The sequence below is a fragment of the Toxotes jaculatrix genome, chromosome 6, assembly GCF_017976425.1.
Source record: "Toxotes jaculatrix isolate fToxJac2 chromosome 6, fToxJac2.pri, whole genome shotgun sequence".
In the NCBI taxonomy this organism is placed as follows: Eukaryota; Metazoa; Chordata; class Actinopteri; family Toxotidae; genus Toxotes; species Toxotes jaculatrix.
The window spans coordinates 14,850,609-14,864,832 of record NC_054399.1 but is presented as its reverse complement, the minus strand read 5'-3'; the positions used below and the strand labels follow the sequence as shown (position 1 = coordinate 14,864,832).

The following is a 14,224-nucleotide window of genomic DNA, read 5'->3' as shown; positions in this document are numbered from 1 at the left end:
CTGAAATGAGGGATGAAAGGGTAACAGAATACTGATTAATTATACACTACCTGTTAAGCCTCTGTGTGTGTATGTGTGTGTGTGTATAGGGGATAAGTGGATAGGTTGTATGTATTCAGGCCTATTGCATAACACAGAGTATGTACACACATTTGTGCATGTGTGTGTATTCACATTAGTGCACGTGATAGTAAAAGCCATTCTCATGCACACGTGCACACTTCCACACTACACACACAGACAACACACAGTGTTACACTAGAGAGTCTCTAGAGAAGACAGAGGAGGGGTGGGTTGACCAGATGGAGCAGCCTACTTCTTGCTGAGCGAGCCTGACGACAGCTGAACAGCTTGAGGTGTACCGGAGTGGCAGGCCACAAATACACACTCACAGTCACTTATCACACACACGTATACTGTATATGTGAACACACTGACACACTGCCTCACACATTCGTTTTTCTGTAGACTTGTTATCCAGAGACCTAAAGTCACACACAGGCAGTCGTACACACATGTGCACTCATTTAGACGTAGGCTAAGAGAGGATCACCCTCAGACTGAAGACAACACATAATACACACTCCATAACACATTCCATCACACAAGGCCTTCAATCAGGCCCTATTTAGATATAATCAAGAGCTATAGTCGTTGGTAGCAATGGCTTATTGGCTTACTCTCTGTCTAGCTAAGTGCCTGAAAATGTGTTGCTTCTCATGATAGCCATTTCCTCCCCTTGTCCACTTTCCCTCTCTCTATTTTCACCTTTTCTATCTCCTTCCCTCGTCTCTCCTTCCATTCCCTCCTTGCTACGAATCGTGACTCTCTAGTCAGCCTATTCCCTTAGCCGTGATTAGGGGCTTTGGATTCCAGCCAGCATGCATTTCAGGGCCCGGAGGCTTTGGAAAAACCAGCCGTCTTTTTCAATCCAATAAAGAACGGCAAGTGAGGGTGATCCAAAATAAGCGAAGCGAGCAAGCGAACGAGTTGTATACAACTCTTATGGTGAATAACCAAAACAAAAAGAAACCTAAAAAGCGAGGGGAAAAAAAATGGGCCTCCTGGTTGAATGAAAGCCAGCACACTGCCTGGTGCCAAGAAGATGAGCAGCTTGGTGGTACAGCAGCCTGGCTTGGATGTCATCTTTTTATGCTCCTTCTTAATTTTGGTGCACCCTGTCACTCCTTTCCCATGATTAATTTGCTCTGCTGTACGTGCAGCTCTTTAATATTTTCCCACCGTGTTTTTACATCTGCCTCCCTGATGTTTTGATTTTGTGTTGTCGACAAGCCTTAAGAAGCAAGTTGTGACTGTATCACAAGGCTTCCATCATGTACTTCAGAAGCTTGAGAGGGTGCACGTTTTCATTCCACTTCTTACGCAACACTGATTTCACTGTGTTCCTGACCCTGATTGCTGGATCAGTGTGTTAAACAAGTTCAAGCTCATTTATCTACATAGCATTTCATCACAAGCATGTTTTGAAAGACTGAGTAGCTGCAGAACGAAGTGTCCGGGTCTATCTGATTAGTTAAATGCAGAACAAAAAGATGTTTACAAAAGGTAACAGGACAAAGAACAGATAGGGGGTTGTTAGGGAGACAAGAGCCCAGTGAAGTTAATGAACTTTCTCTGTTCCACCATCCTATCCTTGGTTCTTTTGGTTCTTGAAGTAGGATTTAACAAGGACCCTTTCAGAAATTGGCTGGTGGTAATTTCTGAAGCAGTGGGTGTACTGTAAAGTGAAATGTGGTAATATAACTTTAATTGCAAACAAATTTGTTAGAGCTTTCTCCAAATCTAGGTGAGCCTGTTGTCTCCTGTCAGGCTGAATTTGTAGACAACTTTTGGCATAAAATGTCCATAAAGGAGGATACTTTGCCAGTGATGATGATTTCTTGGCAACGATGCACCATGGAAAATGGCTACTGGGTGTGCTCATAAACGACTAGACAATAGAAGAAATAATTTTGTGTCTTCTCTTGGGAACCTGCTGTGGCTTGGCATCTTCACAGTTTTGTGTTTACCTCCTGGTAGCTCCCTAAGGGAGAATCTGAAAATGAGAATGCAGACTGGGAAAATCTGGGCCAAAAGAAGGCCTAAGAACACAATGATTGATACCAGTGGCCAGAACCAAGAGAAGAGTCCAGTAAAAAAAACCCTGTCAGACAAGTCCAAAACCATAAAAAAAAAAAAAAAAATCTCTCAAGACTTGACTTGAAACTGAGACCAGGCTTGAGCCTGGGTATGGATTACATTGTGAAGAAAAACATGGTAATCCATAACTGGATTACAATAGGTAAAACATCTCTGGTGTAGTTTAGGGGCCTTTTCCAACCCATGCAGAGTTGTGGGCCAAGATTATGTCAGTTGTCTCTTGCTGGTATAGTGTAAATCACTGAAACCAACTGGCTTCTGGTTTAATCCTGAAACAGGAAGGTCTGTTTGAACTGTGAACTGCCGATTCAAGGCCAGCAGAAATTGTAGTGCCCACCATCACTGCCTAAGTGCTCTTGAGCTAAGTACTCAGTGCACAAACTGCTGCATGAAGCACTGACTCTGCAGCCTGTGCTCTGTAGAGACTTCTCTTTCTCACGGCCTCTCTCCCCCTCTCTCTCTCTTTCTGAGTATAAATTGTTTGTCAGGTCACAGAGACTGACACTGGCTCCACAGCCTTGGCTGGGGCCAATATGATACATTCATCTGTCTCCATTAAGTCTATAACACCCCCCCCCCCCCCCCCACACACACACACACACATCCCTCCCATGGCTTTGTCATCAGCCTGTCAGACTCATCCGTCGATCAGACTCATCTGCTCTGGATGTGGTTTCGCCTGGTGTCTGTGTGTGTGGGTGCGATTGTGTGTAAAGGAGCAGGGCTGCGCTCTCCCCTCTCACTCGTGTGTTATTCTCTTACTATGTGATTATGTATGCAAACAAGCTGTCTCTCTCTCTTTCTCTCTCTTTATGTCTCCCTCTTTATTGCTCATCTCTAGCCTCTGCCACACTACATATGCGCACATATGTGCGTCTTTGCATATGATCGTATGTATGCGTGTGGGTCTTCCTCACATGGTGAGCATGTCACATTCCTTCATTCCTTTCAAGTTGCAGCAGGAGAGTAGAGCTATCCCTCCCTCACTCTGTTTCTTTCTTTCATCCTCTCGCCATCACTCCATGCAGTGTGGCACACAGCACAACAATACACAGCATGGGTGTGCAAAGTGGTAAAATGACAAACACACAGAGGAAATAAAAGACAGAGAGAAAGGGGTCCTGTGTATGCATTAGTTGCAGGACTTAAAAGCCCCCCCACCCACCCACCCACTCTACCACCACTTAAAATCAGCGTGGGTACTGCAGGCAGAAAAACAAACAAACTCAATACCCCCCACCCACCCTATCGCTACTGGGGTGTTGCTGTTTTTAATACTACAGAATAAATTTGTCTTTGTGTTCTGCAGTCTCCTAAAAATATAACATTTTAAATGCACACCATAGCACGAGTCTGACTCATACGCACACATATAAGGTATACAGATACGTGCACATATACTTCACACGCAAGCACGGTGTTAAATCAGGCAGGGATGGATGACTCGTGAGCGGTGCCCTGCTGTGAAGGAATGTGTGGTGTAAAAAAGAAAAAAGAGGATTTAAAGAGGTTTACCAGCTGTCTGACCTTCCACCTTTGACCTCAGCACACAGCCCCACCTCCCTCCTCAACTTCCATCCATCCCTCCGTTGGCCCTCGGAAATTCATTCTCAAGTCACACAAAGTAATGGCGTACGGTGGGGGTTTAAAAGGATGGTGGTGGTGGTGGTGGGTCGATGGTTGGAGTGAAAGGGTCAGCGGGTGGAGGGGTGCTCAAAGAAATGATTGCTGACTTTGTAGACAAAGTGAAGTGAATGTGAGAGAGTGTATCCATGCATGTGTGGCCACTGTATGCCGCTGTACAAGTGTTTTTGTGAGCGGGTTTGTTGGAAACTCCGCTGTGTTATCGCCATCGCCTTTTTTCCTGGCTTTCGCCCACATGCGCACCCAGTGTCCACAATAACCTTCAGTCTGCCAAACAAACAAACAAACAAACAAACTCTTTATTCCAGTGGGAGAAAGGAGAGTAAGACCAATGGATAACACTGGCTCTGTGATTCAAGAATTTACTGTGGAGGATCACATTAATATGGATCATGCCATATTATTACCTCCCGCCCCCCACCGCTCACGTACTGCATCTGCCAACCACTGCATAAATGCTCAACAGGTCACATGAGGCTTGATTATCACAGTCAGTTTGGGATTACAGTTTGTCTTTGTGTGCCAAATTCAATATAGAAGTTAGATTTGTGTCTTCCCATATTTTCAGGGTTGGATGGGTGTATTTTAGTGATTTCTTCTCCCACTTATCTTTGCTATTTTGTGTCATGTCAGTGTTTGTCTTGTTCTTTCTTTCTTCCTTTTTTGTTGTTTCGTGTACCAAACATGTACATGAAAGTCCCGAGTCAAAGTGCCACATTTGCTGCTGTCTGTTCCTCGCACCTTTTTTAAAGTGGCTGTAAAAAACAGTTGTCTTTCCCAGGCTTTTGGTGGTGGTGCTGCTGGTGGGATTGTGATGGGTAGAAAGACAGAGTGTGGGTCAACCATACCATCTGTCTCTGCTCTTTACAATGCTGTGTGATTGACAGGGGTACAGACACTCCCCTGACCTCCAACCCAAACAGGATCTAACCACAACCTGATGCACATGGAGTTGCACAACACTAATTGCTATGGCAGCATGTTTCTCTTCTTTCTTCTACACAGAACCATATCATCAGGTTCAGTTTAATCACTTTAATCAAGTGAAGTAAAAATGCAGTCATTTTGAATATTAGCGCAGAGACATACCAGCTAAAATATCACATTTAAGCAGCTTAATTCTCAATGGCAGCAGAGGGAATACCTGTAGTACATTGAGTGATGTCCAATTTGGTGTCTTGTAGTTGTCTACTGCTGACTTGTGGGAATTTAAAATTTCTGGATCGATACTTTTCCATGTTCACTCCTCTTTTAGTCAATAATCAGGTAATAGCACAAAGGAGTTCAAATTAAAATGCACCTTGCCTAATCACACATGGAAAAAAGTTTAATCTAGGAAGCTCTGGCTACAGAAGTGAGGTTACTAAATACCACTTAGCCTGCTGATGGGCTTTGGCCCAGTTTCAGAAGCAAATTACCAAGATTAACTCTTTTCAATTAATTCCCTGGAAAAAAAAAAGACCCTGAAAAAGATGACCACCCTTGATGAAAAGAGGGTTTCTTATCAACAGAGCCAATAGAGTTGCAACGCGTCCCCCATGTGTTTGAATGTGTGTTCCTGCATCAGTGTGTCTTTGCATGTGAATGCTCAAAGTTTGTATGTGTCTCTCTCTCTCTCTCTCTCTCTCTCTCTCTCTCTCTCTCACTCTCACTCTCACTCACCCCCTCTTGAGATATAGAGGATTAATTAAAAAAGCTGCCAGGACAAAAGGTGCCTTACATATGAACCTTGAAAAAGCAGCCTTGCTTCGGCAATTGTTGTGGCCTCATATTATGTTTAACTGAATGATCACAGTAAAAGCAGGTGAGAATTACATTTTGAAACCTGAGTTTGAAATGGCACAAAATGGAGCTTATTCATTGCAGATGGATGCTACTGGCCAAGGGCCCTGTCTGTTTTTTAATTAATTAAAAATAAATGAATAAATAAATAGAAAAGACACCAAGTCGTAGAGATGGTGGCATTTCTCAGAGCATACAGTGTAATTTATCCATTATTAAATGATCATTTTTGTAGGACTACATCCTGTATAGTGTAGGTGTACTATCTGGTAACTAGGGTGATGTTGTGATGCTATATCCCTCTTAAGCACACAGTATTTTCAAGGTCCTTATATTTACACGGCAAGCACTTTGTTATTACACTGAGCTCTTTTGTTACTCTTTGTTTTGTTGATACTCTACATTTGTTTCGGCAAGAAAAAAAAATCACACTTGATGTTCATTTTCTGTGTTAAAGAAAGATTGTATCATCTAGATCTTTAACTTTGAAAGCAAATGGCCAAAGATAGCTCCAGTTTCACTCCGTTGTGAATTTGGTTAACATACCAGCAGTCATTTTGTTGTGTAGGTGTCACAGCTTTTCAAATGGTACGTCTCTCATTTTGGAAATGCAACTTCTCAAACCACACAGCAAATGTTACACGGTGAGCCCTGCCAATTACAGAGAGGAGTTTTGGAGACATTTTCTAAGCACCCTGGTCTGCCAGTCTTCCCTTCCTCCGCCTCCTCTTCGATCACTTAGAATAATCTCATTCCCCACCATCCGCATCCCATTTCCAGAATGAATATGAAGCGTGCTTCCCCAGCTGTCCCAGCCGCCCTTCAAAAACTTCTTTCCCCCTCCTGTGGCAATTTTTAAAGGGCGTTCAAGCCTCTGGCCAGTCGGTGTGATGCTTGTCTGGCTCTTTTGGCTGAGAGCCAAAAACTGATGTCACCCATCCAACCCCTCCTTTCCCTAGTTCTACACAACAGTCTCCCTTGAACACACACACACACACACCACATCCCCAACCAACTGCCCCTTTATTGTCACGGACTGTCTCACCTCCCTTCTCCGGCTTCCAACTGTGACCTGTACTGTGTCCTATAATTAAATGCCTCCCCCATATATAATATTTAGTGGCACACTCCCTTCCCAGACTCTTCCTAGCCAAGGTGATGGCCGTCATAGACAGTGCCACCTGTAACCTTTGACCTTTATGATTGTTGGCAGCCAGTGCAACAGACCAGGAGAGGCAGAAAATAAAAACAAGTGTTCCTCTGTGTGTGTGGTTTGTGTGGATTCCGTCTGCCAACTTGTGGCGTCACAGTATGGCGAGGTTACACAGGAGACAGATAGTGTGTCACCCCTCAGTGGTAAACAAAATGGCTGTGCAATAAAGTCCGCATTTAGGAGGTCAGCTTGCCGCCCAAGCCTCCCAGCTGCCAATCCATTCACCCCCACTGCACAACCCTGACGCTTGCTGCTGTGCACTCAACCTCAACCGAGGTGGATTTCAGCTAAAAGCCTCACAGTCCTGGGTGTTTTATTGGAAGGACAGTGGAGCCTCATAATGTTCAGAGTAAACCCATTTCCTGCCGATCGAACTAAGGGCAACACCTGGAGGAAAAACAACAGGCTGAAGATTCAGTGGGCTCAGAGTAATTTTGGTGTCAAATCTTTTTGTAAATGTCCATTTCCTTTTGGAAGTAGTCAGAAAGTCAAACAGTCTGTCTTTTTCTTTTTCTTTATAAAGCCATGAAGGATGCTTGAACACAGACTGGACAAAATCACAGAACACTGATTATTCTGAGCTTTCAAGAAGAACAATTGTGAAAGCAAAGTCTCAGGCTCATCCATGAACTTCTCTACTTTGAAGTCAACATTCATTCCACAAGACAATTTCTTGAATAACTTCTAAATAAGAAGAGGAAAAACACGTGATTTTCAGCTCTGCTTTGGAGCAAAAATCTCCTTTAGAAGGCAAAGTAGAGCTCAAACGATTCATAAGATTCCAAAGAAAGGTTATGGTTCTCCCAGGTGGATAGCAGATGGCTGACACAAGGTGTGTCAGAGGCGTCAAGCGCCATTTCTGGGCCTGGGAGGTTGGGAACAGTTGAGGGCAAAGGCTCATGGGAAAGCTACTCCAAGGAGAGGTTGCTAGGGCAGGGCATTCTGCAATTTTTTAATGAGGTCACAGCAGCGGACTTCTCCCTACCTAATCAAACAAGCTTTCACTTTAGGCAAAAGAGTGCTCATGCATTGCCATAATAGAAAATGCATTTTACATATGAAAGTCAAGTCCAAAGACATGACTCTAATTTTCCCATAATTGAAAACATGAGTGTCTCTGAAACATTGTGCATCCCACTGTTACAAACAGTGTTTTGAACATTCTGTATTTTAATGTATTTCTTAAGGGAGTGATCCTACTCTTTCCTCTGGCTCAATTTCTGTATCTAATATACAAACACGCAGGTTCATAGAAATAATCGTTGCGTTTCTTGTCAGATCTCTGCACAGCACACTACCTGTTGCATAATAATGTTGAGTTCATTCTACTATTGCATTTAATGTCAGAGGTAATGCTTAAAATGTTGCTGACAATACGTTGCAACGCATTTGAACATGTTTCCCTTGCATGAGGTCTTCTCCTTCCACTGTGGATTCGATACACAGGGTGGTTAATGACAGGTGCACCTTGTTTCGAATTCCTTTGACACTGATCTCTCAGGATGGAGCGGATGGCAACGAAAGAGTGAAGCAGGGAGGTAGATACACACTGGGGCATTTACATAATAGTCCTGCAGTTCCATGCAAATTCATGTGATTCCCTACCAAACATCTGCAATGCAAGCATAGTTTAGTATGCATGAGTTGGAGGGGGGAATGGAGCGAGAGAGGGAATGAGGGAGAGGAGGGGGTTAGATGGAGAAAAACGAAAACAGAGATGGAGGATTTGAAGGACGACTAGTCTGATCAGGGGGGATATATTTAGAAGCCAAACACACACACTCCTCTTTCTTTTATACCACCTGTATGTCTCACCATTTACATTGCTTTTAGGTATGACAGGACAGTGTAACAAGGGGTTTGGGTTTCCTTTTTTTTTTTCTTTTTTTTTACCTCATTGTAGAGTTTGTATTAAGATGTAGTCAATGTTCTGATGCAGAAAACTAAAAAGGTGCAGTGAGGAAGGGAGGGGGAAAAGAGATAGACAGAGAGAGAGAGAGAGAGAGAGAGTGCAAGGGAGCAGGGGAACCTTACCAATGACACATGGAATCAATACTGTTAGGATTTCAGCATGGTGAAAAACAGATGGTTGCTATAGACTTCTTTTATAGCTGAGGTTGGGGTGTGTGTATGTGTGTCTGGGTATACCTCTGCTTCTCACAGATGTGCACACACACAATAACACACAGGTACAGAAACAAATAAAATATATGGACACACTTAAATGAGTTCCCAGAAAATGATTACACACTTATACACCAAATGCACACATAAAAGTGCAAAGAAACACAGCAGTGTAAAAACATCTGCGCATATAAGAAAACATATGCAAATACAAACTACCACAAATATAAAGTATTATATACACATACTGTCTCTGCACATATAAATATGCATGCATGTCACATACATGTATAAATACATAGTAATAAGTAAATACACACAAACATACATGGACAGCATTGTTCCTAGAGGTTCAAATACACAAGCACAGACACTTGTTGTACATTCAATACAACATATAAATAGCCTGGTCATAACGCACATGACACACACATACACACACTGATACAATGAATAGACTGGGATCTTACATCTTTGTGTTGTTGGTCCTCTGTAAGGTATCAATCAATGAAAGGCAGTAAACTGCTTGAGGTAAAAGCCAGTAACTCGGGGCTGACGCATAAAAACTTCATCTAAGGTGAAAGACTGCAGAGGGAGAGACGGCAGCTGAAGGCTGAACATAAACAGCAAACAGCAGAGTTTAGAGAGAGCTATGAAAAAGGCAGTATTTGCTGGGAAATTTGTGTTTTTTTTCATTATCATACAACAGAAAATGGCACAACTGACAATTGCTTATTTTTAGACTTCTGTTAGACTTTTATTGTAGGTGTCGATTAAGAACACTGATGTTATGGTCTTGTTGCAAATACTCCTGATTTGACCTGTGCAGAACCTGGCTCATTTCCTGCCTTTATAGAAGAATATTTGGCCTTGGCTTGATATCGCATTCACAAAGCTGCTAAAGTCCTGGAGGGTTTTCTGAGAAAGTGACTCAAACTCAGCTAGATATAGTCAGCCTTTTGTGTTAGCTTGTCTTTGCCTTTGTATGATTATGAATAGGCGGTAACAACATTTAGCAAATATTAAATAATCAAATGTTTTTTGTTATTATTATTAAAATGTGCAGTAGTTTATTTTAGTTTTAACCTGCGAATATATTACAAAATTTTGTGAAGTGGGTTTTCAAAAAAAAAAAGAAAAGAAAACCTATACTCTTCCAGTGACATTTAGACTTATTTTTCTAAGGCAGTTTGCCACAGCCTCTTCGAAGTTCCTTACAGGATAGAGGGGCCAGCACCCATCCCTGGAGATTCAACAACATCCCTACCAGGCTGCAGCAGGGAGTCACTGACTGAACATGGTCTGTCAGAATCCTGGAGCCAAAAAACTGATATTTTCAAGACACAACCAAATAATCCACAAAGAAGCGCATTCCTTCAGAAAGTTCACCTTTCCTTTTTCTTTTTTTTGTTTGTTTGTTTTGTTTGTTTTGTTTTTTTTTTGTTTTGGACCTAGACAAACACCAAAAAAATTATTCTTTTTGAAGTTCTAGACATCAGACAATCAGTTTTGATCATCAAACCCAACCAAACTGAGGTCTTTTTAACTGTGTGTGGAGTGAGCTTGCTATTCACGTCATAAAAAGGATTATAAATGTGGTCCCTCAGGTGATAAGTAGTTGTTTTTCTCCTTGCGAAAACAACTTCACATCTTTACACTGTGTTTGCGTGTGTGTCGGGGTTGGAGGAAGTGTAACAGTACAGTGTATATGAGTGGATGGAAATAGCTTGGTCCTTTGAAGTCACTGGTCTCAGGGTCTCTTATCAAGAAATCCATGTGTGTACTTGCCTGTATCTTCAGTCACTTTGTAGGATTCCCCTCTTCCTTTTTCATTTTCTTGGCCTATTGTGGTATGTGTGGAGGTGTGCATGTGCACACACTTCATATCCATCGGTCTTTCTCTCATTTCATGCTTATGACAGAAACTCCCATCTCCCATTCCCTTCGCTGCCTTTCTCAGTCTCAATAATCAAATGCATTAGTATCAATATTGCATTGGGAAATGAGCTGAATTTAAAGCTTGACCATGTCAAAGTGTGAACCCCTGATAGCCAGTGACTGCCACCACTCAGTGGAAATTGTGCCGCCATTTTGGCTGTAATTACTGAAGCCTGACGACTGGTTAATATCAGGAGAGAAGTACTGTTTTCACAGGCAGAAGAAAATCTAGCTTCAGAATATAGCCATTGCCCATCAGTGGGAATTACCTAGAATTTCATAAATAGACTTTGACACCGTAAGCTTTTCAGTCTGAATAAAAAAAAAAAAAAGGAGCAGCAGTATTTCTATGCATTTCTAGTAGGCTATATAGTGTATTATAGTGCAGTAGTTCATTATTATAGTGCAAAAGTGCTTTATTCCATAAATCTGTTTTAAATGTTAAATATTTAGACAGATTCCAAAACAAACAACTCCTTGTAATATTACTGACTAGCAAATACTAAACAACAGGACCATTCCACTGGAGTTGCACCTGATGAATTTAATCTTAGTGCAGTTGCAATGGACACCTGGGAGTTTACTGCTTGATACCATAAGGAGTTAGAAAGTCTAACTAGATAACCCTTGAGCAATGTGAGTAGGTTGTGCTTTTACTTTTCCGTTGTCCATGTTGTGCAGTCTTTACAATTACAAACTATTGGTAATTAGCTTGATTTCCCACAGAAATTAGTAAATTGTTGCAATTGTTCTAGTTACGTTGAAATCTGCAAAATATGAGCATTTACAGTTTCCTCTCGATCACAGCCTAATGTGGAAGCAGCTGAGGTAATGGTGGGGTTTATCAATCGATTGGCCTCTCTGCTAGCATTGCCAGAATGTTAAAGACTCTGTCTTTCCTCTGCCCATTTCTAGAGAGAAACCGATGAATGCTTTTAGCAAGTGTTGACAGGTTTTCCCATGGATGTGCTAACAGCAGGAGAAACATGCTGTGCTTCCGATATCATAACTTGCTTTTGAGCAAAGGGCTACTTTAGCGACATGTTGGCAGCTCTGTTTAGAGCTGCATTTGCTGTTAAGGTTAAAATTTTGCTTTGGTGAGGTTTTAACTTCGCCAGTCCCTCAGGGATTAAAATGTGTAGGCATGTATGTATCTTTCTGTCTAAACTTCTCTATCCGTTCTATGTCCTCTGTTTACAGTTCAGAAAAAAAGGCAGTATTGAGCTGCTTAGTCAGTGTATATGGTTACACTGGAGTCCACACATGGCCTTAGGTTGTGTTTGGAGAAGGGGCAAAAATACTATTCGATATTCCCTGGGACGTTGTCGACCATTCTTTGAAGTCGTCCACCCCTGCCCCGCTCCTCACCCCCAACCACAAGAAAATTTGACAATCATGTCCCATCCATCCCTAGTTTGGAGAAGCCGTTCAACAACAATAGCTGTAGTAATTGTGTTGTGAAGTTTGTATAGCAACTAGAGGTGGAGACAGAATGCCATGCCCTAAGGGGAGGGTCATAAATCAAAACCTCGGCATCTTGTGAGCATAGATAGAGTAATCCCCTACAGGCATGGCAAGATTCCCCCTACCTACACCAGTGTTTACATTCAGAACAATAGCGGCATCGTTCAGAGGTCCCCTAGACAATTTGATACTCGCCTATTCTCTCTATTCATGTTTCTGTATTTCCTTCAGTTCTCGCCAATGACATCACCTGCCCTCCAGGCGAAGAAAAAGAAAGAAAAAACAAGCAAGGACACATATTGGTCGTGTGCCCGTATTATTGTGTTGAAAGATCATCTGAGCTTCTGAAAGACACCCAGTCTTTTCTGGCATGGCGTCACCACAAAAGACCTGTTGTTGATGTCTTTTGTGTTTTTGTTAGTGCACGCGTCACATGGTTTTCACTTTCTCTGTTTGAATTGCGTATCTAAAAAAAAAAAAAAAAAAATTTGTGTTCAGAAGCCGGTAGCCTTACACGGTTATGTGTACATTTGAGTCACATATGGGTTTTGCTGTATGCACTTGTGGTTTTATTTTAAGTGTTCCTACTGCCGTGTATGTCTGTGTGTCTCATCTAACCAGTTGAAGAGCCAGAAGCTGTGAAGGGTGGGGCGCTTGTATATTCCTGCTGTCTGAGCTCGGTTACACTGCAATTAGCTGTGGTTTTCTGTCTCTCACAAGGCCACCATCACAAATGTTCCCTTTAAAACAGCTGCATATATTAGCTTTTCAACTCTTCTGATAATATGCAGCTTCACATGGTTTGCATAATCACTTATTTTTAGAGTACACTGATTTTATTTTATTTTATTTTATTTTATTTCATTGAATTAAAGCCATATAAGCTGTTGTGGATCAAGATAGTGGGTTAGTCAGTGTTGTCCCCATTTCTGTTCTTAATGAAAGATAGAAATAGCTGAGATCGTGACATAATTAAAAGGTATTTTATAAATAATAATGTAGTTGAGGTGGTTTTATGTGTAAGTGATGGCTGTATCCATCTGTTCCACTGGTGTGGTTGACCTCTAAAGTTGTCTGTCGCTTTCTCTTGGACTGTGTGCTTCTGAACCTGATTGCATCTGAATGATAGCGATTATAACTGTCTGTCAGTTATGCTACATTTCATCCACTGACAGTCTTGTCTTGGCAACTCACTTTGAGTTAGCAGGTAAGGATTTTATGAAGTGTTCAGAGACAATTTGAAAGTGGCTGTTTCATGGATCAAAAGTTAAACCTGTGCAGACAGAATATTATCTTTCACCTCTAGATTACCCGGAAAAAAACGTTGCTTCAGGGCATCCACCATAAACTGCACACTGTCGGCACAGTTTGTACTGTTGTACCATGTTAACCACCCAGTGTGCTGGTAATTCATATCACTTCTAGAGAGTCGCCCTCACCCCTCATGTAGGCTCAGGTGAGTAGTAGCATGTCCGGAGCTGGGAGGAGTTTAGTGTCTTGCGCAAGGACACAAAATCAGGGTAGATTCTTACAGACAGGGGCTTGAGCCCAGGTCCTGTGATTTGGGTCCTCTGAGAGTGGACAGTTTTGTGTTTTTATGTTGAGACGGACTTCTGTTTAAGTGTCTTTTAGCGAGACCGCCCACCTTTGCGAAGCTTACCTGCTCACTCATCTTGCTGTAAGATGCTCTGGATATGGGCGTCAGATGAACCTCATACAAAAAAAAGGAAATTGACTAATTCATTATATTCATGCCATGGATCTCTCTCAGTTCTCTTTTTCTTTGTCTCTTTATTCACGTCTGTTTAATTACAGACTATGTAGAACCACTTGGTAGTGGTACTGTGCTGCACCTGACATATAAATGAGAGAAACAGTGTGTGTGTGTGTGTGTGTGTG

At 42.0% G+C, this 14,224-nt stretch overlaps 1 protein-coding gene across 3 annotated transcripts in view; it reads left to right on the top strand.

Moving 5' to 3' along the window:
- The window catches only part of ptprsa (protein tyrosine phosphatase receptor type Sa), a 223,589-nt gene that overhangs the window by 83,012 nt on the left and 126,353 nt on the right, over nucleotides 1–14,224 (top strand). The gene's annotated exons all lie outside the window — the stretch shown is intronic.